This window comes from Lepus europaeus, chromosome 17 (assembly GCF_033115175.1).
Source record: "Lepus europaeus isolate LE1 chromosome 17, mLepTim1.pri, whole genome shotgun sequence".
Lineage (NCBI taxonomy): Eukaryota > Metazoa > Chordata > Mammalia > Lagomorpha > Leporidae > Lepus > Lepus europaeus.
Window position 1 is genome coordinate 6,361,461 of NC_084843.1, and position 27,062 is coordinate 6,388,522.

At 55.7% G+C, this 27,062-nt stretch overlaps 1 protein-coding gene across 4 annotated transcripts in view; it reads left to right on the plus strand.

The window, feature by feature from the left end:
* The window catches only part of CTBP2 (C-terminal binding protein 2), a 121,086-nt gene that overhangs the window by 42,572 nt on the left and 51,452 nt on the right, over nt 1-27,062 (plus strand). The gene's annotated exons all lie outside the window — the stretch shown is intronic.

A 27,062-nucleotide genomic window follows, 5' to 3' on the forward strand; every position in this document is an offset into this window, starting at 1 on the left:
TATTTTCATTTATCAAAAGCAAAATACATGTAATTAACTCTGAAGCAATATAGTTCAGTGTAAAGTGGTTTTTGCTGCTTCTGCTGCTATAGAGATAAGTCAACGGAAATTACACTACAAGGAAACTCAAATCGGGATGGAAATAGTATTACGACTTTGACATATTAATTAAAAAGAGTAAAGATGAGTGAGAGAAATGGTCTCCTGCCACCCCAAGTCACTCGTAACATGGTAGATGGACGTCTTTGGGGAAGCGAGCCGCTTGCTAAATGACGGCTGCTCTTGAATCAGTGTCGTCTCTGGAGGAGCTGATGGGGAGAGTGGGTGTCGGCCAGGGGGCGCTCAGGCTGAGAAAGTGTTGATTGGTCATCGCTCCCCCCCCCCCCCCCCAGGTTTGGGAGTTCACCTGTCAACATGCCTTTGGCCGTTTTCCATAAAATGTGGGTTTTGCTCAGAATCACAAAGTGGCAGCTTTTCTGGCGCGATTGATTTTATTTATAAGCATTGCTTTTCACAAAAGCACTTTCTCCTCGAGCTAACAGTGACATTCAAAAGTAAACATCAAGCCTACTCCTGCGAGTCAGGCCCTGTGGGGGCGGGAGGAAGGTGAGGGTCTCCCTCATCGCCCTGGGCCTGGTGTCCTGAGTCGCTGAAGACAGAAGGAGACTTGGAGTTCAGCCCTGCTCCATGGGCACCGATGCTGATTGCCCTAGGGGGCCGAGCCTCGGCTCAGGCTGATCCCAGCCAGCACAGTGGCCTGTGGACCGGGAGAGAGTCCTGAGGGTGTCTTCCTCCTTTTCCCTGGAGCAGGGTCACCTGCCCCACACCCAGGCCCTCGGACAGCACCCCTGCTGGGTGACCCTGGGCTGGGAGCCTGGGTGGGCTCCAGGAACCCCTCCAGCAGGTTGAACTTGATGTACACATTGAGACCTTCCTAAGGGCTGCATCGGGGCTTGTGGGGCAGGTCACAGAGCTCGCATCTGGTTACTTATGGGGTTCAGGGGACCCCTCAGGAACCCTGGGGCAAGTTAGGATCTGGGCTGCGGAGAACGGGAGACTAGGGGGTCGTTGGCCTTTTGGGAAGGGAACTCGCAGCCTTGCTCATCCGTTCTGCCTTTCCAGGCCCACCTCGTTCTCTCCTGGCCTTGCCCATTTGTCTTAGAGACACCCGTGCCCAGGATTCCCGGGCAGTGTAGCCATGTTCCTGTCCTGGCAGTGGGACGAGCACTTTCAGTTTTGTCCTGATGATGTTCCTGTGGACCCCACTTCTGTGCCTGATGCCTGAGCTCTGCCATCCAGACGGGTGCCTGCGCCTTACCTGTCTCTGGGAGCAGTTTGGCTGTGGCCCTGCGGCCTGGCTGTGCCCCAGCACCCGGGTTGACCTCTGACCCTGCTGGCAGGGTTCTCACAGCTGCCCAGAAAGCTTTGTGGACCTCTTGTGTTCCATGACTCGTCATGATGCCTGGGAGGCTGTGCTCTGTGCTGCAGGTGATGGTGAGTGACAGGTGGGGGCATCTTGGATGGTGGCCGAAACAAGGCCCGCATGTTGATTTCTTCCCAGGAGCTCACCTGTCGAGACACAGGGGGTTTTTTTTTTTGTTTTTTTTTTTTTGGACAGGCAGAGTTAGACAGAGAGAAAGGTCTTCCTTTTTTCCGTTGGTTCACCCGCCAAATGGTCGCTATGGCCAGTGTGCTGTGCTGATCCGAAGCCAGGAGCCAGGTGCTTCTCCTGGTCTCCCATGGGGTGCAGGGCCCAAGCACTTGGGCCATCCTCCACTGCACTCCCGGGCCACAGCAGAGAGCTGGACTGGAAGAGGGGCAACCGGGACAGAACTGGCGCCCAACTAGGACTAGAACCCGGGGTGCTGGCGCTGCAGGCGGAGGATTCGCCTAGTGAGCCGTGGCGCCGGCCTAGACACAGGGATTTTAAAAACAGGTAATGACCTCATAATGGCAACCTTTGGGTCACTGGAACCATGGCTGTTGTCACCTTAGTAGTCCTGAATGTGTCCTAATTTCATAGTGTTATCTGCTTGTCATACTAGAGTTGATAGTTTGGTTTGTGGCCTTGTTTTTTAAGAACTTCACAGCTTCTGTGTTCTGTCCCCCCCGAGGCACGTTTTGTGAGTGATGGCAGGCCACCTCTGGCTCTGCTGCGTCTCCACCCGCCTTGACTCTTGGCTGTGTTTTGTCGCGGTGGGAAGCCGGGGCACGTGCCTGCCCAGCATCGGTTTCGGTGGTCACAGATCCTCTTGGACCATTTTGTTCTTAAGAATTAGCAGCAGCAGCAGCAGCAGCAGCAGCAGCACGCAGGTACCTTGGAATTGAACAGAATGAACAGAAGTGCCAGTCAGAACCCCCAGCTTGGACTCCGTGCAATGGTGGTGGGAGAGCAGCTGAGGCTGTGGCTTCCCAGACCGGGATGGGGGATCCGCTGCCCACGCACACTGCCTCATTCTGACAGATTGTGCTCAACGAGGCCCCTGGAGGTGGCGGGGTGCTGGGGACTCTGTGCACTTACACGTACTGGTGGACGAGGCCTTGCTGCCATCTGCCGAGGGAGCTGGGCCAGCGTGGTGTTGCAGGCAGGGAGTGTGGCCTTGGAGGTCATCATCCTGGCCACTGGGCTACTGGCCTTTTCCCAGCAGGGCCGATGCAGAGGGAGAGCGTGGTGCTGACTGTAGACTGAAACCTTGGGGTCTCGGGTTGATTGTGGAGCAGGGGACGGGTCTGGCCGTGGTCGTTCTGGCCCCGGCACGCTGGCCCGTGTCCTGGGCCTTGGCGTCAGGAGTGCTCAGCCACCCAGGGCGTCATCCCCTGGCTTTAGCTCAGACCTGTGACCCTGCTCCAGTTTTCCCACCAGCGGCTCAGCTGCCAACAACAGAAGCCACAGCGCAGGGGCGAGGTGCAGGGCCTTTCATCCGGGCTCCTTCTGCATGGGATGGGCCAGGAGGCTGGACTGGGCAAGGTCACCTAAGGTGCTGGGGCCGGGGTAGGGGCACAGCCTGAGCTGGAGCTCTTCTTGTTTGTTTGTTTGTTTTTATTTATTTGAAAGAGTTACACAGAGAGAGGAGAAGCAGAGAGAGAGAGAGAGGTCTTCTATCCATTCCCCAGTTGGCTGCAATGGCCAGAGCTGCGCCGATCTGGAGCCAGGAGCCAGGAGCTTCTTCCAGTCTTCACGTGGGTGCAGGGGCCCAAGGACTTGGGCCATCTTCCACTGCTTTCCCAGGCCATAGCAGAGAACTGGATCAGAAGAGGAGCAGCCAGGACTAGAACCTGCGCCCATATGGGGTGCCGGCACTTCAGGCCAGGGCGTTAACCGGCTGCCCCACAGCTCTGGCCCCAAGAGCTTCTTGTTTGCATTCTATTCCTAAGCCTTTGGGATGCTGGTTGTGTTTTGGAATCCAAGCACGTGGGAGCCACATTCCCAGATGACGAAGGTCCAGCCTTCATCCTTAAGAAGCTCAGAATCCGGGTCAGGCTCTGGCCCAGCCCGACTCCTCCCTGGGTGTCCGGGTGTTAGGGCAGGTCTCCTCCTTCCACCCCGCCCCAGCTGCTCCTCCTAATCAAAGTGGCTTGGCTGAGTAGGGACCAACAGGAGCAACAGAAGGTCTAGGTTTTCCCTCCTGGGTCTGCTGGCCCGGGTGGGTCTGCTGAGCGCTCTGCCTCCTGGAGGGTGGGGCACACTGCCCTCCACCCTCCAGCCCGGGGCCTGGGAGTTGAGCTCCCACTGAGCACAGGGCAGGGCGTGACCTGGGTAGTGGGTAGTGAAGAGCTCAGTGCTCCTGGGATCTGCTCGGCAGCACGCTGTGTACCCTGAGGTGCAGGCTCTGTTGCTGTGACCCCAGACTGGTGGCGGCCCATCCAGAAGCACCCTGGTGGTGTGACTCACTTGTGAGTTCCTGGGATCGCCGCTGTTCACAGAAAGTCATCTTCCCAGGTGTGTAATGACGCCAGACCCTGCCCCCGCCGTGTGAGCACTGGGGTCCTTGGGTCCTTGCCCCTGTGGGTGTGTCATGGAGCTGGTCCCTCTGCCCTCTGAACCCTGGCGGGGACCTGTGCAAGCCCCCTGCAGAGGCCTGGCCAGCAGGGGTCCCTGCCGTGCTCCCTGTGGCCCCTCTGAGCTCAGGAGTGGCTGTCGCATTGTGGGACCCACCAGAGGCAAATGACAGTGACCGCTCAGTGCCTTTGTCCCCAGGCTTGAGTGTGTGTGGAGGGAGAGAGGGAGGGAAGGAAGGAGCGGACAGAGGCCATGCTTTCTGTTGACCGCCCCGTCTCGGGTCTTGGTGACGGATCTGTGAGTGTGCAGGGCTGGGGGCAGAGAATGAGCTTTTTCTATGGAAATACTGGGAACTGAGGGTCACTGGGTGTGGCCAATAGAAGAGGAAAAGGTTATTTCTTTCTGTAGTTTTTTTCTTTAGTATTATCTAGTTCCTCTGCTGGTTTTATTGCCACGCTTAGAATGTGTTAGGCTGAAAACTTTTTTAAAGTCATGGTCTTGGTTTCAGGCGGTTCTAGTTGTTTGTGGGAGAACACGTACACCACCTCCCCGGAGCTGCTGGGGGAGCGGTTTGCCAGGGTTCACTTTTGAGGGGCATCAGTGCTGTCAACAGGTGGCCACACCCTCAGCTGCCAGTGCCACGAGAGTGATGTTCAGGGCTGGCGTATGTGCACAGTGGGTTACGTTAATGCCTGCTACGCCAGCGTTCCATGTGAGCATCGGTTAGAGCCCTGGCTGCTCCACTCCAGCTCCCTGCGAAAGCACCTGGGAAGGTGGTGGAAGATGGCTCTAGTGCTTGGGCCCCTGCCACCCATGTGGGAGGGAGACCTGGATGGTGTTCAGGCTCCTGGCTTCAGCCATTGAGGCCATTTGGGGATGGAAGATCTTTCTCTCTTTCTCTCTCTCTAACTCTGCTTTCATATAAATAAAATGCATCTTAAAGTTATGTTTAAGATTTCATTTTATTTGAGAGAGAGAGAGAGTGCGCTCCCAATCTTGTTCTTGCCCCAAATGCCTGTAACAGCCCCCCCAATGGTGGCTGAAGCCAGAACTCAGTCCCAGTCTCCCGCGTAGGGGGCAGGGACTAAATTACTCCCCTGCTTCCCCACCTTGATGTGTTTGATCAGCAAGCTGGAACCTGACTTGGAGGCAGGACTCGAACCCCGGGCACTCCGGTATAGGATGTAGGAGTTGCAACTGGAAACTCAACTGCTGAGGCCAGGGCCCACCCCTCAAGACATCCTGCTGGCTGGAGGCACTGTGCTGCCTTCTGCAGTGGCCCACCTGGTGCTCGCAGAGTTCATGACCAAAGTTCTGGATCTCGATCTTGTTTTTAAAGCAGAAAATCAGATGTGTTTTCTAAAGTTGACCCTTGGGGATACTGTGGAGAATTTTGTCCTCCTGGGCATAAGGTGTGTCCCAGCCTGGGGTTTTCATCTGGGGTAGAGAGAAGGGTGCTGCCGCCTGTGGCTTCTTCCCTCGCCAGCTCCCACCTTGTCTAACACCAACAGAACAGGTTTGCTTTATTGATTGATTGATTGATTTTTGGCACACTTTGGCAACTTCCTGGACTGCTGCTCTTAAATATAAGGACTTCTTGGTTAACTGGATGCTCCTGGAATTCATTCTTCCCATGTGGCAATTATGATTGTCTAGACTTGTACCAGTTAAGGGTACATAGCAGGTTTCAGAGGAAATTGCTGTGAACGTTTTTGTGTGTGGGCTTCCTTGAGTGGACGCTTGTTTGAGTTGGTAAAACAGAACGTGTTTCTCTGCTTATCCCGAGATGCGTTCCGAACAGTGGCATTTATACATATTTCATAGTGTGATTTCTTTAGGCTCACCGCGCAAACAGATCCGCTTCTCGGCAGTCTACTGTTTGAAAGAAACAGCGACAACCTGTTAAGAGTTAATTATATATGGCAGAAAGATAGAACGTTCGGGGGGAAAATGTTTACATGCAGGGGTAAAGACACAGCCCTTGGATGCACAGTTCAGAGCATCTGCTTGTAGAATGCACTTCCGCTTCTGGAGCTGTGTGCTTGCAGGAGGTGACAGCAAAGGCTCCCACGCCGTCCTGGAGGTGGGCCTCCCCTCATCCAAGCTGTCTCTAGGTGTAGGTTGTGGAAAGCAGGAAAGGGCGGCTCAGGGATCCGGTCCCTTGCCTTGTAATGCGACACCTTCTCCCTGCGGGCTATACCTTGCCCCCTCAAAGGAACTCTTTGTTTTCCTGGGAGGGTGTGACCTGCCAGGGAGATCACTTTCCCGTGGGAGGGAACCTGGAGGCAAGGCCACAGAGAGGGTGGCAGAGTCCAGTCCCTGGGCCTCGGGCAGGGTTGCCCCTGCCCGATGGGGAACTTGGCCAGGAGCTGGGCAGTGCCAGGTTACTGGAAAGCCCCTCTGTTCAGATGTGCACCCCGCATGCTGACTGAACATGGACTTTCAGGAAGTCTGGAAGATAAAAAATGCTGGGTGGGAAGTACAGGGGTGGGGTAGGGTCCATGGCCTGGGAGACCTTGGCTGTAGCTGCTGTTGGCCATTTAACTCTTCTGTGTGTCTGTCCCCACCATCCCCACAGCCGCCGTGTTCCCGGAGTGCAGGGGGTGGCCCCTGTCCCGTGTGACCTCGTGTTCACTGTTAGCTCAGTACCCCCAGACCCGAGTCCTCCCACGCCTCCATCCAGTGAAAGTCAAGAAGTGTCAGTGGCAAGGCTGCAGGGGCAGAGCTGTGCCTGCAGACCCTGAGCTGAGCCGTGTGCCGTGCGCCCGTGTCTTGCTTTGCTGTGCATGTGCCCTGCACGTTGGCGGTGCCCCAAGCTGCAGTGGGGCCCAGGGACTGGGCTGTGCTGTGTTCTCGTTGGCCAGGGCTTAACTCCGTCACTGGGGCCCGCCTCCTGGACGAGGGCTGTGCCTCAGCTGCGCTGTTCCACGCGTGCTGGGAGGCTGAGGTCGGCCTGACGGCCAGCCATGTCCCGACCCCTGGGCACCAAAGCCCGGCTGGCCTGTGGATGCACGCGGGTGCTCCCTGCGTGCGTGACTGCGAGTCCCAGCCCCACATTAAGAACCTGGGCACTGATAACGGTGCAGTTCTCCAGGCTTTTCCAAAATTCCCTTGAAATTCACTTTGACTCCCTAATGACCCTGAACCGTGGCACTGGGCTGGGCTGCGACCCCTGAACCCTGACACTGGGCTGCGGCTTCCTCCAGGATTTGTGCGCTGATCCCCCAGGGCAGCACCTGCCTGGCCAGGAAGCCTTCTGTGTGTGTGTAATCTGAGCGTAGCGGGTAGCCATGGAGGCAGCCTTCGGCCAGGAAGCAGCCCAGCTCTTTGGGGTGGAGCTGGGTTCCCTCACTCCTGCAGGGCTCTGACACTTCTTCCATGGTGGCCTTGGTGATGGGAGAAGGGGACGATCCTATTGGCTTTTGCAGCTCAACCTTGGCCTCCTTCTCTGAGGGCACTGATCTTGGGCAACCTAAGCCCCTCTGAGTTTAGTGCTTGGATGTCACCATCACCTCCAGGCTCACTGATAGCCACAATAAATGCGGACTCGGTTTAGCCTGGGGGGGGTGGGTGGCAGGGAGTGCAGGGTGCAGCTCTGCTCTGCGGCACCTACCCTGTGCTCTGTGCTCAGTGTTCCCGTTGCCGCCGCCTCCTTGCTGGTTAGCCTGGCGATGGTGTTTGTGTTTATTAACCAAGCCAGGAAGGCTTTATTGTTACCTTTCTGTGCAAGGGTGCACTGGTTTGAGCCACAGCAGTGGCCGGGTGCTGGCGCCTTGCTATTGCACCTGAGGCTCCTACCCTTGTGCCCAGGTATGTCTGGCTGGCTTGACACCTGTTTAATAACACAGATCCTTCCCTGGGAACCTGTCCCCCACTCTCCTGTCAATCACTTTTGAGGTCCCTGCAATTTGCCTGAACATTAAAGTGTGACCAAGGGCCTGAGACCGGCCCAGCCTTCTTGTCCATGGCGAAGATGAGCTCACCCGGCCTGACCCTCCAGCCATGCTGGGAGGAGCCGGGAGCATGGCCGCTTCACATGAAAGGCTGTTAGATTCAGGTCACCGCGTTTGGACTCTTGCATTCTATGGCAAAGTCTAAAAATGCAGATTTGTAGCAACCAATGTTAATGAATTCAGACTGTTTGAATTTCACACTGAATAATGGCTGGAATTATCAGAGCCCAGGGCTTGTGAGATCCTGGATCGCGGAAACTTTTTTCAAGATTAAATTGGTGGAATGAGGCAATATCACTTTTATTAACAGTCTTGGCCGTAGAAGAAACACACCTATCGGAGTGGGAAAATTTAGAATTGTGGTAATAACAAGCCATTTTGGAACAGGTAATCAGTAAATTTCAAAATGTAGCATCTTAGCATCGCTGCTGCATTTTAAATGCAGCATTGCCCACATAGATACGGAATGTGGTACCTTTGTCCCCTAGGGCTTCCTCTTCTCTACATTAAACATATTCTATTTAAATGCAGATTTGTGATTTGCAGTCTAGGAAAAGAACTCTGGAAGAATGGGAAGAAGGCCTGGTCTGCATCCATTGACTTAATTTTATGTCCTGTGTTTTCTCCTGTTCTTCCTCACTCCCCTGAGACTTGCTCAGGGTTTCAGGGGATAATCCGCCCCACCTTTGTCTGCCTAAGAACCGGCCTTTGGCAGCCCGTCCACCCGCGCCATAGCCAAGCTGAAGGGACACAAGCCCCCAGGCCCCCTCTTGTGGCAAGGCCCTGGGAACCTTCTGACATTATGGACACACGTCCTTAATAGTCACATGTATGAAAATACTTCTAAAAGTTCATAGAAATTGCATACTATGAGAAAGCAGGGCGTGGATTTTAAAAACAATGTTTGCCACGAAAATAAACATTTCATTCAAGTTTTCCATGAACTTTTTAGTTACCCTCATATTTGTGCTGTTTACTTTCTTAAAAGATTCTGTTCTTTGAGAGGCAGAGTGACAGAGACAGAGACAGACAGAGACAGGGAGAGAGAGAGAGCGCGAGCGAGCGAGCGAGCTTCCATCAGCTGGCTCATTCCCCAGATGACAGCAGCAGCCAAGGCTGAGCCAGGAGCCAGGAACTCCATCTGGGCCTCCCAAATGGTTGGCAGGAACCCAAGTACTGCTGCCCCTGACACACACACACCCCCAGCACCCCACATACCACCCCCCCACACACACACACACATGCGGCATGTTAGCAAGGAGCCAGACTACAGCAGAGGTGGGACTCTAGCCATCCCAGCAGCATTTAACTCGCCCATATTTAACTCGCTGTGTAGACTCCTCTCCTCTCCTCTCCCCTCCCTCCCCCCTCCCTCTTCCTCTCCCCCCTCTCCCCCTCCCTCTCCCCCTCCCCTCTTCCTCCCTCTCTCTCTCTCCCTCCCTCTCTCTCCCCCTGTCTCTCTCCCCCTGTCTCTCTCCCCCTGTCTCTCTCCCCCTGTCTCTCTCCCCCTGTCTCTCTCCCCCTGTCTCTCTCCCCCTGTCTCTCTCCCCCTGTCTCTCTCCCCCTGTCTCTGTCTCTCTCCCCTTTCTCTCTCTGTCTCTCTCTCATTTGAAAGAGAAACAAGGGACAGCTCTCATCCACTGGTTCATTCCCCAAATGCTGCTGGGCTGGGAACTGGGACTCCAGTCCGTGTCTCTCACGTGAGTGGCGGGGACCCACGGACTGGAGCTATCGCCTGTGAAGTCTGGAACTGAAGAGATGCAGGTGCAGGCTAACTAACTGCTAGGCCAAACGCCAGCCCCTAACTAAGGCTGAAGTTCATAGCCTGTATCCTTCTGTAGGGGTCTGTGCGCCCCTTACTTTTCCACACACGTTCCTAGCACTCGACCTAGAACAGCCACACTGCTGGGTACAAATGTCAGGAACACGTCAGGACTTCCTTCTCAGAACAGAAGTGGCTTGTTTGATGTTAAGCTCCTGTTACAAAAGAAATGTGCTGATAGCTTTTGACATTCTCCTCTTGGAATTAATTAGGTGACTAATCATTACAAATACCGTTTTCTTCTGCTGTTGTCTGCATTTAGAACAGCGTCTTCTGCTATATATACTTGTCGGTCCAAACTGAGCATTGTGTTTTGGCTTTTATGATCTGTCAGGGGAAAATGGAAGTAAATTCTTTATAATATGCTAATTGATCTATTTGGGAATTTTTAGAAGTAGACAACATCTGTGCATGCCAGTAGCGCGGTTAATAGCTTCCGTTCTTCAGCAGGGGGAGGTTTTCAGAGTCTGTGTGGATCTCGTTGAGGCTTCTGCGCCTTCCTGAGGGCTGGGTAGTATGGAACTTGGGGGCCTGTTGCTGGTGCCTTGGAATCGCCCGGAGAGCTGACACTGGGCAGGGTGGCATTGTGTTGGTTCCGGGAAGAGCCCAGGACAGCTGGTTTAGGTCTTGGGCCCTCGCGCTCCTACCCCCTACCTACTGAGGCTGGAGTGAGGGATTGGAGAAAGTGACCATTGATCTGGGCTGACCTGGATCCTGTCTGTCTGGCACTTGCCCATTCTCCCTGAGCTAGGTGGTGGCAGGGCCCCCAGGGGGAGGCTGAGTCCTTCCGTGAGCTCAGAGGGAAAGTATAGAGTGCTGGGGCCTGGGGCTCGTGTCCCAGCCCTTCCCTGGCCAGGGAAGCAAGAGTGGAGCAGGGTCAGCTGTTATCTGGAGGCCCTGAGTGGTCCAGCCCCTTGCCCTGGAAAGAGGCCGGACCCTGCACTGCTTCATTCTGTGCCTGTGGACCTGCGGGGCCGGGGTTTTCATCCCTATTTCTTCCTAGTAGGTTGAGGACAGTGGAGGTGAGCTGACTTCTCTGGTGGCCTGGCAGTAGCAGAGGTGGGGTTTGAAGCTGGGCCTGCGTTTGGGCCACACACCCATCGTGTTCCAGTTTTTGCCAAAGCTGGGGCACGGTTGGGCGTCCACCTTGGGGCATGAGTGCCCCCACCGGGTATTGGTGTGATGGCCTCTCCACTCTCTTGTAGGGGCACGGTTGGGCGTCCACCTGGGGGCATGAGTGCCCCCACCGGGTATTGGTGTGATGGCTTCTCTCCACTCTCTTGTAGGGGCTCGGTTGGGCGTCCACCTGGGGGCATGAGTGCCCCCACCGGGTATTGGTGTGATGGCTTCTCTCCACTCTCTTGTAGGGGCACGGTTGGGCGTCCACCTGGGGGCATGAGTGCCCCCACCAGGTATTGGTGTGATGGCTTCTCTCCACTCTCTTGTAGGGGCACGGTTGGGCGTCCACCTGGGGGCATGAGTGCCCCCACCGGGTATTGGTGTGATGGCTTCTCTCCACTCTCTTGTAGGGGCTCGGTTGGGCGTCCACCTTGGGTATTGGTGTGATGGCTTCTCTCCACTCTGGTAGGCTCCACCTTTGCTTGCGCACAGCCTGGCGATGCAGACAGCCAGGCACACTTGTTGGATGCAGTGTGTGGAGTTTGGAGCTCTGCTTTCTGGGGCAGGATGGCGGGGGTCGTTGGCCCCGGACAGGAGGTATCTCTTGAACTTAGTTGTAGCCAGGGCCAGGCCAGGCAGCTCAGACCCCTGAGCCTCCTCCGGCCACGGCGCCAGGAGAGTCAGGTTCCAGGCCTGTGGCCAGGGGCTCACTCCCCACATCCACAGAAGTGTCCAGCAAGTGACATGACCAGGGCCCCTGTGTGGTGGTAACCGGACTCTGCCTCCGTTCTCTGCCACCAGTGACCGTGGGTGTACGTGTCCTCAGGGCAGCGTGGGAAGGAACAGCCTGCAAGGCCCACAGTGCTCTGCCCAGGGCTGCAGCTCCTTCCCAGAGCCACAAGTTCCCATTCCCTCACGGCCGAGACCGGCGCTGCAGCTCAAGATCAGGTTAAAATTTTTTAACGTAAGTAAATAAATTTTTTAAAAAAGATGTGTTATTGATGTGAAAGGCAGTTATGGAGAGGTAGGGAGGGAAAGGGAGATACCTTCCATCCACTGGTTCACCCTGCAGACGGCCGCAGTGGCTGGGGTTGGGCCAGGCCAAAACCAGGAGCCTGGAACTCCATCTGGGTCACCCATGTGGGTTCAGGGGCCCAAGCACTTGGGCATCTTCCTCTGCCTTTCCAGGCGCACTAGTAGAGAGCTGGATCAGAAGTGGAGCAGCCAGGACTTGAGCCGGCGCTCATCTGGGATGCCAGAGTCATAGGAGGCAGCTTAACCCACTCGCCACAACACCAGACCCTAAGAATTTTTTATAAAGACATGCGTAACGGATGCTTCATGAGCAGCGAATGCTTACGGCCCTGCTAGTGTTGGCCTCTTGGCACCTACTGTTTGTAGTAAACCTTCGGCAAAGAGGGCAACAACAGAGGCCTCGGAGTTAGCCTTGCCTCTGGCCTCAGACACACAGGCTCACGTGTCTGTTCACGTGTGCCCACACTCAGGTGCACACAGAGCCGTACTTGTAATACAGACCCACGTGTGTGCATGCTCATATACTCAGATGTTTGCACTGGAGCACTTACTGAAGGCCGCGCATGCCTGCACGGACATGTGCACACACGGTCAGGAGTGGCACAGGCTCCACCTGTGGCAGGGTACCCAAGGCATGCCTGCAGCTGGGCAGAGGGAGGGGTCTCTGGCACCCTGTTCTCACCTGCCTCTAAGAAGTACCGCCTCGGGGCTGGCGCTGTGGTGCAGTAGGTTCATTTTCCGCCTGTTCAAGTAGTCAGCCGTCTTCACTATGCTCTGTGTTTACAGAAGGGGCATCGGGAGGCGACGGTGCTGTACCCGGCTTGGTGACTAGAAGCAGTTTGAGGCGAATCCGTGTTTCAGTCGGTGTTAAGAGTGGAACGAACGCACCTGGGTTGCACGTTCCCTTCACCGCGCTGGCAGTGGGAGACGCACCCGAGTGTGGGTGATGCCACCATGAATACTGGGAGCACATAATCTGGAGTCAGCAGGTTCACACACTACTATCTCATTAAATTTTCAGGCCAAAGCTGCAAGAATTAATTGGCGGCCTGTAATAGTTTAGAATGTGAGCCGGCTTGTGGTAATATAAATTATAGGAAGAGAAGACGTTTTTATACACTGAGAGAGGGAGAACTGGTTTACTTTAATGAGAAGAGATAGAAATGGAGAGCTATTTTTTCATTACAGATGCAGTCTAAAGTGTTTGGACTTGGCTGATGAATAGAGCTAATTCGCTGCTACAGTTCCAATAATTCATGTTGCACACTTTAATGACTTCTAGATAAAAACAGGATTGAAAAGTTAATTTCTCTGAAGAAATTGGGGCACTCTTGTAGCTCAGTCTTTGCCCCCTCTATGAAACCACTAGTTAATTTCACTAAACTAGTCTCTTGGAGATATTTCATGCTATACAAACTTTTGTATTTCTTAACCTGAGTTGGCCTTCTTGCTTTTTTTTTTTTTTTTTTTTAAAGTAACCTTCATATACGTGATTGTCTGGTGTAGACAAGAGAATTCGTCAGGCAGAGCTGACCCTGTAGACCGTTCCCAGCATTTAGCTCTGTAATCAGCCATGAGTGGGATCTGTGTTCTGGGGGTAACTTTCCGCCATTGCCTCTGCTTGGTGGTCAGCCATGGGCCGGCATGTAGTCGATTCTGAGCTTTGGCCTCCAGTCGGTCACACGGGAATTTCGTGACCAGCACCATAAAACGCAGGTGTGTTTTCATTCCGTTTTCCATATTTTGGGGCCTTTCCTCCCTGCCATGAGATGCAGCACCGACGTTGGTGCCTTTGCTTTCTCTGTCCTGCTCGCAGAGGAGTTGCGACCAAGCGCAGTAACAGTGGCGGTGCAGGATGAAGGTCAACTCGCATTCTTTTTATTCCCAGAATTTCTGTTCTGATACTCGTGCACTGCTTTGCTGTTGGAGTTTGTCTTGTGTGGTTTGTTTCAGACAAGGGGGACACAAACCATAAGATGAGGGGGGAGAAAGATCCGCCACTCCCTGGGCACACTGTTCTGGTCCATCTTTGGATGCACTGCCCGGAGTTGAAGCCCCTGGCCAGACATCCTAGTGGGCGCAGGGACTCCGAATCCTGAGCGGGTTCGACTTGGCCTAAACAGGAAGTCGCCACAGAGCTGTTGTGAACTGAGAGAGAAGTCTGCACAGCTCGGCGCCTGCCTCCACCGTGGTAACCAGGCCCTGTTGCTGTCCACACCTGCATTTTGAGGCTCAGACGCTTGGGGCCACCTTGCGTGCACGGGGCTGCCCAGCTCCTGCAGGGGTGGCATCCTTCAAGGGCTTGATGGTGGGCGTGCCGCTGTGCTAGCCTGGTACCCACGACACTCACGAGGGTGTGTGGGGTGGGGTTCCGGCCGTCTTTGCACTGGGATGAGGGCCTCCTACCTGCCTCGCCAGTGGGCTCCTGTCTGTCCCTTCTGTGTCACCTGGAGCCCTGGCAGGGCCGCCTGTGGAGCCACACCAGCAGGTCTTGATGTCTGGCTCTGGCTCCTGATCCCCAGGTTCAGGACGCTGCACCCGGCCCTGCCACACGTCAGACGCCGCATTCCTCCTGCCGGTGTTGGGCGCTGGCTCTTGGCTTTGTTGGACGCGCTGTTGATTCTGGGCCTCTCTCACCATTTCCACACATCTGTTCAGCCACCTTTTTGAGTCAGGTGGACAAGAAGCTGACTCGCCTCCCACCAGCACTTCCAGTTCTTTGGATGCTCCGCGTCCTGCTGCCAGTGAGCCAGGTTTCTCTCCCCTGGTGTGTTCCCTGTCAGGGCTGTCCTGTGTCTTGTAGGGTGCGTGACGGCGTCCCCGGGCACCACCCCGCCGAGGCCTGGCGCCCCCACCCCAGAGTGTCTCCAGGCAGTGCCTAGCGTCCCTTGGCGTGCGCTGTCCCCGCCGAGGACTCCGGCTTCGGGGTCCTGTTCGCTCCCTGCCTGCTGTCGCGTGGTGCTGGGGCCAGCTGGAGCCCCATCTGCACTCTGGAGTTCACTCCGTGACACCCCCTGCGGCCCTCTCCAGGAGGGTCTGTGCCCTTGGGGGGGATGGCCTCGCCGGGGTGGCTTCTCCACGCTGCCTGCTGCCTTCCCCTCCATCTGCAGGGGCAGGGCCCGTGCCCGGGAAGCCGCTCGGGCAGACGGAGGGGGCCCTGCGTTGACGCTGGCTCACGCCTGGCGCCTTTCCTCTCCTGCGAGTGTTCATGACAGCGTATTTGACAGACAGATTGATTTGTCACCTTGTCATGGTGACATGTTGGGATGGCTTATTGGCTCATGTGCCATTGACACTTGGCTGTATGAAAACAGGACAAAGCATCCGTGAGCCTTATCGGCACCAGGCATAACTTACCGCCTGCTTTTCCCGTTTCTTTAACTTTTAATTGAAACCATTTAGTTGCCACCCCTGCTGCTAGGAATCTGGGGACAATTAGGGAAGTCCCATCTGTCCTTTGAACCACATTCTATTGCTTTTTTTCTCGTGAATTTTCATAGCAATGTCTTTGCCTTGTCTACTCTCTTCTTGCTCCCCACTGGATGGCTTCATCTCACTTGAATGAGTTATGGCAACTCTTTAATTCAATTATTTTCTGCTGTGCAGGCTGGCGAGGATTTAGTTTTCCAACACAAAAGCCGAGACTCCCAACACGGCTGCAGGTGGAGCTGCAGAGCAGAGCGTTGCTGCTCTGTGGGTGCTTCCTGCTCCACGCCCCACCCGGCGTCCACCACATAGATTGGAAATGGCAGATGCCATGGGCTCAGCGGGGTTTTCCCCAAGGCGAGGAATTATCTGTCCAGTGATATTAGGTCATCGAGTTCCCACCCAGCTGTGCCTGAAGGCAGGGGCGGGGGCAGGACAGCCTGGGTGCGGGTCAGGAAGGCCGTGGCCAGACCTGCATGTGGCAAGTGGCTGGTCCCCTGCTTTGGGGGGCCGTGGGCGGGAGGGGTATCCTGTAATCACCTCGTACCTTGTAACCTGGGAGACCTGCCCAGCCTGCGATGCCTGGAGAATTCTATCGGGAAGCCCAGCCCGTTTGCCTCGTGGGCCCCAGGCTTGCTGTAGGCGTCTCCATCCTGGGGTCACAGTCAACAGGGAATTTCCAAAATGTTGTGTTTGTTTGCTTGTTTGTTTGTTTGTTTGTTAGAGGTGGCAGAGAAAGCCCGCAGGATGAGACACTGGCTGGGGAGGTGGGGCTGAGGTACTGGGACAGGGAAGTGTGCAGTCAGCTTGGGGCCAGAAGTCCTGGGTGCCCGGTGCCTTTTGAGCTCCACCTAATGGTGTGGGCGGTTGAGTCTGGAGTGGCCGAGAGCCAGGGTTGAACTTGGAGCACCTCACCGTGTGCCCTGCAGCGTGCGGAGGTGGCTCCGAACCACAAGCCGATGCTTACCACATCTGGTGCTTTCTGTAAGAAGCGGCATCTTTTCCAGCTCATCTGGACACACGGTGCCTGCCACCCAGTCACGTAGCCACCTCCGTGTACTCCACGGGCCGATGACATGCTGCTTTAGAGCCACCCCCAGGAGGACGAGACTGCCATAGCCCTGTGCCCATGTGTCTGCTTGTCTGTCCATCCCGGTCTGTGCCCACCACTCAGGGCAAGCAGGTAGGTGCGTCAGGGGCTGTCATAGATCGTCACCTCAGAGTCCTCAGTCTGAGTCTTCAGACACATGGAAACCGGGATCCCCTTTCCCACGCCCTTTGACCTAGGAGTTTCCCACCCCCAGCTGGTGCCCAGAAAGCTTTAGTACTCCAGGATTTTCTTAAAGAACAGCAATGCATCCAGTAGTGGGGGAGTAATTAATTCTTTTTCAAATGATGCTTTCACAGTTTGAAATAACACAAGTAGAATGTTTGTCTTAAAGGGACACTTCAACATCGAATGTTCTTTTGTGAATAGAACCATAAAAACAGCCTTGGGGGAAATTCGGTTCTCTGCAGTGAGCAGAATTTGGACAGGTTTTTTTCCCACCCCTGCAAACCACCCCCCACCCCCCAGGTTCTGTAACAATTTTTAAAAAAATATTTATTTGAAAGGCAGAGTGACAGAAAGGGAGAGACAGATTTTCCATCTGCACGCCCCGAATGACCACAAGGGTCAGGGCTGGGTCAGGCCAAAGCCAGGATCCAGGAACTCCATCTGGGTCCCCCACGTGGGTGTCAGGGACCCAGTCACTTGGGCGGTCTTCCATTGCTTTTCCGAGCACATAGGCAAGGAGCTAGATTGGAAGTGGAGCAGCTGGGGCCCTATGTTAGTTTTTGAATAAACCTGCTGGTCACTTGAGTGCTGCCTGCAGAGGGAGCCATGCAGAAGTTCTGTGAAGACAAAGTGAACTGACGGGCTTCCTGTCCTCACAGTCCCTGGGCACACAGAGGGCTCTGTGCTCCACTCTCCGGCAGAGAATCCTGCCTGGTGCTTCCCCATTGGTCAGGAGAGAGAAGATACATGGGGATGGGAGGTTTTCCAGCACTTCCTTACCCTGCATTGCCTCTGGGCACCTGTGCACACCCAGGGTTCATAGAAGGGGAGCCTGCACCTGCCTGTCCTTGGAGTCTGTGTAAGCCATGTCCCTTGTGTTTTGGTTTCATTTTAAAAGATTTGTTTGTTTGTTTGAGAGGAAGAGGTAGAGAGAGGGAGAGAAATCAGCCAGGAGCCAGGAGCTTCATCTGGGTCTCCCATGCGGGTACAGGGGCCCCAGCACCTGGGCCATCCTTTGCTACTTTTCCCAGGCCATTAGCAGGGAGCTGGATCAGAAGCGGAGCAGCCAGGAGTTGAACTGGCACCCATACCGGGTGCCGTGTGCAGGTGGCGGCTTCACCCGCTGTGTCACAGCGCGTTCCCTGTGCCCCTTGTGTTTAACTGTCTGTCTGGGCAGCACTGTGCTCACCAGCATCCAGCTGCCTGGACACGTGTCCTGCCTGTGCGGATCAGTGGCCGTGGGGCCGTGGGGCCGTGGGGCCGTGGGGCCGTGGGGCTGTGGGCTGTGGGGCCGTGGGGAGAAGGCCGGTTTCTTCTGTGTCCCAGGCTGGCAGGAATAGATATGCTCTGTAGCCCCGCCCCTGCTGCTGACCTGGGACCAGCCTCGTTTGTTCACTCCTCTGCCCAGTTTTCTGAGCAGCCATCCTTGCTCATATTTTACCCATGAAATCTCACACATAGGAAGACACTTCCAGAATCTTTAGAAAAATTTGAACTAGAAGATAGGGTGATTTTGGTACCAAAAATATTTGAAATCTGTGCCTACAAGGGATCTTCAAAAAGTTCATGAAAATTGTGTATTATGGAAAATGGGGCTGGCATTGCGGCACCGCTGGGGGAGCTCTCGCGTACAGCACTGGCATCTAGTGTCAGAGTACTGGTTTGCTTCTGATCCAGCTGCCTACCAATGTGCCTGGGAGAGCAGCAGATGGTGGCCCAAATGCTTGGGCCTCTGTTCCCATACGGGAGGCTTGGACGGGATTCCAGGCTCCAGCTTCTTGTCAGCCCAGCCCCCGCCAGTGCAGCCATCTAGGAGTGATCCAGTGCGTAGAAGAGCTTGCTGTCTCTCTCTTTCTCTGCCTTTCAAATAAATATATTTTTTAAAAATAACAATCATTTTATGCCAACGTCAACCTACTTTTTTTAAAAGATTGATTTATTTGAAAGAGTATCAGAGAGACAGAACTTCCGTCCACTGGTTTACTCCCCAAATGGCTGCAGTGGCTGGGACTGGATCAGGGACAGGCCGAAGCCAGGAGCCAGGGTGGCAGAGGCCCAAGTCCTTCGCCATTTTCCTTTTCTCGGGCACATCAGCAGGGAGCCGGATTGGAAGAGGAGCAGCCGGGACTCAAACCCGTGCTCACGGGATGCTGGCGTCAAAGGCTGAGCCTTAGCCCACTGCACCACGGTGCTGGCCCATCACCTTATCTTTGGCTGCTGTTTTCCACGCGTTTCTCTGCAGCTCGTGTACGTGGCTCAGTTCGTCTTGCAGGTTTCTTTGCCTGTCTCCGTCTTCTGCGTCGGCCACATCCCTCTCGGTGCTTTTCACAAACTCTGCGTGTGAAGGAGATCTCGGTTTTGCTTCCCTTTGTTTTCTGTCTGTAGCAAGCCCAGTTGGTGGTCATCCAGGACAGTTTCTCCTGAAGCTGCCCCCAGGGCCAGCGCAGGGGGGCACCCAGTGGGAACACTCCCAAAGGACTGGGTAAGTGTAGCCTTGGCGGGGCCAGCAGAGGCAAGAGTAGCGGCCAGTGCCGCAGGGTCCCAACCATCACGGGGGTCCCTGAGCAGCCCGATCGGTGCTGGCTCCCTTATTGAGCAGGTTTTCAGGAAGTGCTTGCCGTGTGTCGGGGTCCAGCCAGGACTCTGTAGGAGGTGAGGTACAGGACCTGTAGCTCCCGGCCTGTCCTTAGGGGCACAGCAGCCACTTGGGGACGGTGTAGAGTATAGGAGCGGTGCTGGGCGCACGACGTTGACTGGGAAGACAGGGTCGTCATTAGGAAGCTCTTCTGACTCTTCAGCCCTTGGACCTGCTGTTTCTGGATTTGAGCACTCGAGTGTGGTCAACTTTTATAGAGAGGTTCTGTCTGTTCCATCAGGCAATTTTGTTACCCTGACTTAAAGTTCCTGCGCCAACTTCAGACTCTCCAGATGTTTAAAAATGCAGCCCCTCCGCGCTGTGTTTCCCTTTTCAGTGCTCTTGTGCGAAAGCACTTATTCTAGTCTAAAATGTGTTGTGAAGCGCAAATATTTGGAAGCAAGGAAGTGTTTTGCAGCGAATTATCGGGCCCTGAAATGCTCTGTAGCTCTCGGCTGGCTTTAAATTATAAATGCTCGTTTTGTGAGAGCTCTTACTCGTGTTCTGTTGGAGAAAGTGGAGCACAGCCTCTGTGTCTCTGAGACGACTCTGTCTCCCACACCCAGACGGACCCAGCTGGGGCAGAAGGGGTGGCGACAGCCGGGGCTCAGCTGCAGGGTTTATCTCATGTCCATCCCCGGGCTTGGGGGTCCCCGCAGAGGCCGAGGAGAGCTCAGGCAGGCACCTGTCTCCCTCCTAGCTGGGCCTCCTTGTTGGGCGCTGCTCTCCAAGGTCGATGGTGGGGATCGCACCACGCAGTAGGGAGACAGAATTACGAGGGCTGGTGATGTTGGGCACCTGGAGTGTCTAAGGGATTTCCATGAGAGGGAGATTTTCACCACGTCCAGGTCATCTGGGTGGATTGGGATCCTCGCCACTTTGGTTGGTGAACGGCATGTTCTAACACGGCTATTTGGCCACGACTGAGTGACAGGCCGCATCGTAGGGTACCTCGAATCTCACAGGAGGTGCCAGGAGAGGGGTCATCGAGGCCTCTGGTCACTCTTGGCAGGGTGTGGAGATGCTGACAACTCTTGGTTTGGATGTCACCTTTGTTCATGGCGACCCCTCCCCACCCAGCCCTTCAGCCCCTGCCCTGCTGACCTTTTTCACTTTGTCCTGGTGCTGTTGGCTGAACCTTTCACACATGGCACATACCCATCATGTTAGTCTTTGTAAAATTTTACCTATTCATTTTCATGCTTTTTAATTTGAAAGGGAGAGAGAGCTTCCACTTCCCAAAAAGCCCACAGCAGCCAGAGCCAGGCTGGGCACAATCCAGGAGCCCAGAACTCAATCCAGGTATCTCTTACGGGTGGCAGGGCCCCAAGTGCTCGAGCCATAATCTGCTGCCTCCCAAGGTGCTCGTTGGCAGGAACTGGATCAGGAGCAGAGGAGCCAGGACTTGAACCAGGCACTTCTGACACAGGGTATGGACATCCCACGCAGCAGCTTAACTGCTGGCCAGACAGCCCCACCCCGGCACATTCCTCTCCACAGGACTTCTGTGCCCCACTTGCTTGGCTCCTGGGCTTCCAAACCTGCTGGCGTGTCAGGGCAGAGGAGAGGAGCTGCCTTCTCCCCTGTGGGCTCGAGCTGTGGGCAAGGGCAGGAAGGCATCCCAGGGGCCTGGGGTTGTTGGAAAAACACTTGTCCCCAGGGTGCTGTGGGGGGAAGGGCGGGGCAGCTTGCAGCAGAGGGGAGAGTGGCTCTGGGGGATGAGAATGAAGAGTGTTTGGGCAGCCACACAGGTGGTCCCTCAGCAAGGCAGGCCTCCGGTGTGCTGTGAGCCAGGTGACAGCATGGCCTGGGTGTCGGAGCAGCGTGGGAGTCCGTGTGGACATGCGCCGATCCGCAGCCAGGAGCCAGGTGCTTCTCCTGGTCTCCCATGCGGGTGCAGGGCCCAAGCACTTGGGCCATCCTCCACTGCCTTCCCGGGCCACAGCAGAGAGCTGGACTGGAACAGGGGCAACAGGGACAGAATCCAGCGCCCCAACCAGGAGTAGGACCTGGGGTGCCGGCGCCGCAGGTGTAGCCTAGTGAGCCACGGCACTGGCCTTTTTTTTTTTTTTTTTTTTTAAGATTTATTTATTTATTTGAAAGTCAGAGTTACATAGAAGGAGAGGCAGAGTGTGAATGAGTGAGTGAGTGCGATCTTCCACTCCCCAGTTGGCTGCAATGGCCAGAGCTGCACCTATCCGAAGCCAGGAGCCAGGTGCTTCCTCCTAGTCTCCCATGCGGGTGCAGGGGCCTAAGGACTTGGGCCACCTTCTACTGCTTTCCCAGGCCACAGCAGAGAGCTGGATGGGAAGTGGAGCAGCGGGGACTAGAACCGGTGCCCATATGGGATGCCAGCACTGCAGGTGGTGGTTTTATCTGCTATGCCGGCCCTGATGGATTCTTGCTACTTCCTGTGGAGGTGAGGACAGGCTGTCTGTCCCTCTGCACCGCTGTCAGAGGCGTGTCTGCGTGGGTGTCTGATTGGCACCACTTTGGAGGCTGCAGAGACCAAGACCAAGCGAGAACGAGAGGCCAGCGGCTTCAGTGTCTGGCGCTGAGGTTCAGACGATGCTCACTCAGAGGAAGGGGCTGGTGAGCTCCCTGTGATCCCCTTTCTAAAGGCGCTAGTGCCGTCCGTGAGCGCCCCCTTCCTCTCGACAGTCACCGCCCGTAGACCCCTCCTGATGCCACCACCTTGCAGGGCTGGGTCTCAACCTGAGGTTTACAGGGACACAGATGTTCAGGCCAAGGCAGGTGTTGGGCTGAGGAGCCACTTAGGTAGCAGGGAGAAGGAGCTCCTGTCAGAGGAGCTGAGACTGCACAGACAGAGCGGCTCCTGCCGAGTCCGTGGCGCGGGCACCTGTGGCTGCAGCCTGTGTGAGAGGTGTGAGCAGGAGGCTGTCCTATGGAAGCCCGATCTTGACCTTCAAGGCCTGGAGAGCCCTTTGGGGCGTTTCCAAAGCAAGGTACTGCGATTGCATTTCAGTTTTGAAACAAGACAGCCCCCAGGTCCGCCTACAGAGAGGGTTTGGGAAAGGACAAGAGTCGACACAAGGAGATTGTTCAGTGGCTGAGACATGGAGTGATTGGGGCTTCCTGCTTGAGGCTTGCGCGCTCTCGGGGGACTTCTGTTGGAAGCCCTGGTTTCAGAAGTGAAGCCACCAGCCCGCCCAGGAATCTGTGATGGAAGTGGTCTCTGCTTCACGGGATCTTTGCACAGCTAAATCCTCCACTAAACACTTTATGTAACTGTGGTTGTTGGGGGTGGGAGTAGCACCGCCACCATATGGCGGCGAAGCCCTCTCTCCCTCCCAGATTCTGCCGGGGCTCAGGAAGGAGACGACGTCCTTCCGGGATGACCTTTTCTGCAGCTGTCCTCAGCTGCCTGGACCGCTGTCCGGGAGCGGAACAGTCTGGGAGGAAGGCTTCTCTGATACGACTGTGCTATTAGTAAAAATGTTGGCGGCTCTTCTCCACTCTTCCCCGTAGCCACGGAATTATATAAAACTGTTTGCAGCCTGCCCCCTCCCCCTGCGGATGGACGGGTGTCACAGCCCGGGTGATGGGCCTCACGGGAGGGCTGAAGGTGATCTCTGTCGCTGTTCGGTGGTCAGGTGGCCATAAGCCAGACCCGGGACGCTGGAGCAGCTCCAGGCTGGGGTGCCTCTGGCCATGCCCAGCGCACTGTTGCTAAGGAGAGGGCTTTGTTTGCACAGAGCTGGGGAACGTTCAAGGGCAAGTGCTCTTTGGGAAAGACTTGCTGACGTGGCCAAGCAGACTCGGCTGAGTGCGAGGCACCGGCGGCAACAGGTGGTGAAGTTGGCACCCCGGGGAGGGGCGCTTTGGTGGGAAAAACCACCTTGGAATGGGAAGGGCAGGGGTGGGCATCTGGCAGGGGCTGGTGGGCTGCAGTGGCTTCCTGGGTGGGGCTGGGACTTGCTCCCTGGACCCCAGACCCACCCTCCTGCAAGGAACAAAGGCTGGGCGGGAAAAGAATTCTAGGAGCCCTGAGAACCCGGGCTGGGAAGTCCGTGTTTGGACATTGGCTGCCTTCCCAGGCCCCAGAGACTGAGGTCTGGCCTAGGGGTGGTGCCCACAGTCCACCCTCCCCAGGGAGGAGGGCCAGGGCTCAGTGTAGGGGAGTAGCAGCTCTGCCCAGGAGGTGGTCCGCACCTGGGCCAGGCAGTGCGCCCCCCAGAGCTCCTCCCTCTGAGCCTGACAGAGTCACTCCGTCACCTTGCCATGTGGCTGCCGCGTGTTGGAAACAGAAGCGTGACGGGGACACAGCCTGCAGAGGACAGATACGGAGTAGCCGCCGGCGGCCCGGACGGTGGTCAGAGCACTTTGAGCTCGTGCTTGTCTTCATCCTAGCGCCTGTTCTTAGGTCCGGGGAGGAGGGGGTCACCGGAAGTGGTGTCTTCTCTTGTTTTTCAGACAAGGGATTTGTGTGCCTGATGTTGTAGAATCGCCGGCCGGGCTCAAGCAGGAGTTGCTCAGAGAACAGCTTTATTTACTTGGGACCAGAGAAGGAGACAGCGGGAGGGGGAGTTCCCTAGAGACGCTCCCTTCCCCCCCAAGCAGTTTGCCAGGATTTTATATCCAGGGTCAGGGAAGTGTCCAGGATGTAGGAGAGGGGGAGCAGGGGAGCCCTTTCTGCTTAAGCTGCGTTGTGAGCTCAGGCCGGGGCCCTGCGGCTGTCCCTGGTGTCCTGGCCCCTCTGAGTCCAGTGCTGCAACACGAACCACCTGGAACATCTCAGGGAAACAGGCCCAGGCAGGAGGACGTTGTGGACTCCCTGCCCCCATTCCTGGGCCCCCAGGGGGTTGTGTCCTGGGCCTCTGCCCAGTGCAGAGCCTAGCTGCCCCCCCGGGAGGCGGCTCCCGCAAGTCGGCCTCGCCTGTACTCAGAAGTCAGAGCAAGAGCGTTTTCTGGGTGGCTTGACTGTATGGGAAGTGTGCTGAGAGCCGCGTGGCTTTCCGTGGCCGCTTGGTGCCAGACATAAACCTGGAGTGCAAAGGTAAATAGGGGAGTGGCTTTATGGAGGCCAACAGGTGTTCAGTGCAGAGGTGAGAGGGAGCTATTCATGGCCCCCTGCCTTTCTTCCAGTCCGGTGGGGGTGGCAGCAGAGAGCCCCCCACAGTGGGGGGTGCGGCTCAGAGCAGAGGGTGCTTGACCCTTGCTTGGTGGGCTCGGGAATGGCGTGGCCTGGAGCAGTGATGCTCTGGAGTAGAAGACACTGGGGCAGGCCCACCTGGCAGCTGACTTTGGAAACAGCTGAACCACTGTTGCGGGTGCAGTGTGTGCAAACCACAGACTGCTCCCAGAGAGAGTTGAGATGCGCTGAAAATGTTACCGGGGCAGGAGGTATGTTAAAGTTCTCTAAGTCTCATTATAACTTAAAGCTGAGGTTCATTACAGGAGAAAGCAGCTTTTGGGGGCAGCTACTGGTTGTTGTCTGTCTGCAGTGAAGGGTGACCAGAAGGGCTGTGTTTGCACGGCGAAGGTAAGGGCTTAGAGGGCAGCATTGCCTGTGGCCCAGGAGGGAGGGTGCCCTGCGGCTAGGCTGGGTCTGGACTTCACCCTGCCCCCATGGGATTGTCCGCCACGCCTGTGTGGGTGCAGAGACCCCTGGAGTGGGTGTTGTCACGCTGGTCTGGGGTTGAGACATTTCAGATCCCGGGTGGACAGGTCCTCAGTAGCCCTTGGAGAGACAGCTTGGAGCCCTTGGTGGTGAGATATTGGCCACAGAGCCTCAAACTGCAGGTGGCCAAGCGGGGTCCCCGGGCACAGGACAGCCTTTTCTGTCTTGGTGTTAGCTCCGCCTGGGAGATCTTGCTCTGGGACACTGCATGGCCCTGCACCTGAGCATCTGACCTGCTATGGTTCTTGGCTTCACTTATCTTAACAAAGACTATCTATCTATATCTAGAGAGATGGATCTTCCATCCTCTGGTTTACTCCCCACATGGTCACATGTGTCGAGCAGAAGCCAGGAGTCGGGAGCATCCTCTGGTTTCCCCACATAGGTGCAGGGGCCCAGGCACTTGGGCCGTCTTCCGCTGCTTTCCCAGTGAGCCTCGCTGTCCGCCTGATGTCTTCTCCCCCTCCCACTGTTGGATTCAAGGCAGCGCTGGGGCAGGGACCCTTTAGACAGGTGATGTCAGTGTGCCTCACTGCGGGTGAGCTCAACTTCGATCACTCTGAGGTGTGGTGTCTGCTGGTTGCTCTACTGTAAAGTTGTTCTTTTTCCTTTTGCAGTAAATATTTCAGGAGGAGACACTTGGAACTGTGCAGATACCCTGTTTGTCCTCACAGTTTGTCAGCCGGTGATCTCAACAGTCGCTGAATCAGTGACTGGTGATGGTTGCCTGATGGAGATTTCCCAGCTCCACAGTTCCTTCTGCACTTACGCCTTGGCTTTCCTTTTTTTCTTATTAGATTGACCTTCACCTGGGAGGACTCCTGGGCTCTCGCTTCCGTCTGGTTACTGTGGTAGCCCCTTTGAAGCCTGCTGCTCTGTCTTTGCCCTTGTGGACATGTGTCTGTCTGGGAGTCTTCCCCACGTCTTCCTGCTTGTCATCTTTCGTGTCTTAGATGTCCTGTTGGGTGTAGGACGGGGGGAGGCAGGCATGAGGCTTCCGAATTTTCGGATGTGACACGTATGTTAGCACGTGCTCTGGACATGACCGCCGTGCTCCTGTGTGTACCGTGTGACTTCAGAGGCCTGTGGCTGCAGACTTCTGATGACCCCGGGGGCACAGTGTGAGACCCAAGCCGGGCCTTTCCAGATGGGCCTTGGCTAAGGTTCCCTCATTCAGTAAATAATTTATGACTTCAGGGGCTGTGGGCATGGATTTCTTCTTTCACTTTTTTTCACCCCCCTTTTCAAATTTCTTGTGCATCTGGAGACCTTTAGGCTTAGGGCATTGAGTCCGTTTTAGAAAATACCCAGAGGAGATCCTGTTTCCAATGGTGGGGCTTGGGCCGGTGCAGCTGTCGGCCCCTCGTGGTGTCAGGGTGCCCTCGAGTGAGTGACAGCTGCTCCCCGTGTGCCCAGAGGCACACCCGCCTGCCCCAGCCCAAGTGTGCTGCTGGCTTGCCCCGTGGTTGGTCGGAGGCACCTGTGACAGAAGTGTGGGCGTGCTTGTGTGTCCCCTAACCATGGAAACGGAGTGCATTTCTCTGGAGAAGTTGTAACTTGTGTTCCCTTAAGTAGAGGTGTACGGAGGCATGATTTATCTGCTCCAAAAAATATGGGCCCCTTAGGGGAGGTAAGCAGGGTGTAAAATGCCTCCGTGGTAGTTAAATTTACACTCTGTTAAAATGATTTGTGCACTTTGCAGGGAGCTGTGATATTAAATGCATAAATACACAGCAGAGTTAACATGGAAGATTTTATTTGACAAGATCGTTGCAAACGCAAAGGTACGGTATCAGAACCGTTTAGTGTGCTCAGCGGTAACACGGCGCCAGCTCGGTTTTACCATCCTGCCCAAGACGCTGGCACGCCGAAGGACAGGACGCCAGTCATTGCTTCTGTGCGCCTGTGGACAGTGGGTGTGGTTTCTGAGAAAAGGCCTGGTAAGCTCCGCTCCTCTCGTCCATCGCCGTCCACCCTCGTTTCAGAGCCGAGTCTGTGGATTAGCCACCGCTCGGAAATTTTGGTCTTTTGAGGGCAACAGTGTGATGTCCTTTGGGACCAGGCCACTTAGTCCCCGCTGGGACAATGCGAAGGAATTGGTAATTACTGGATGCCCACGGGGGACCGCCCTGCTGTTTGCAGCCAAGACTGGATT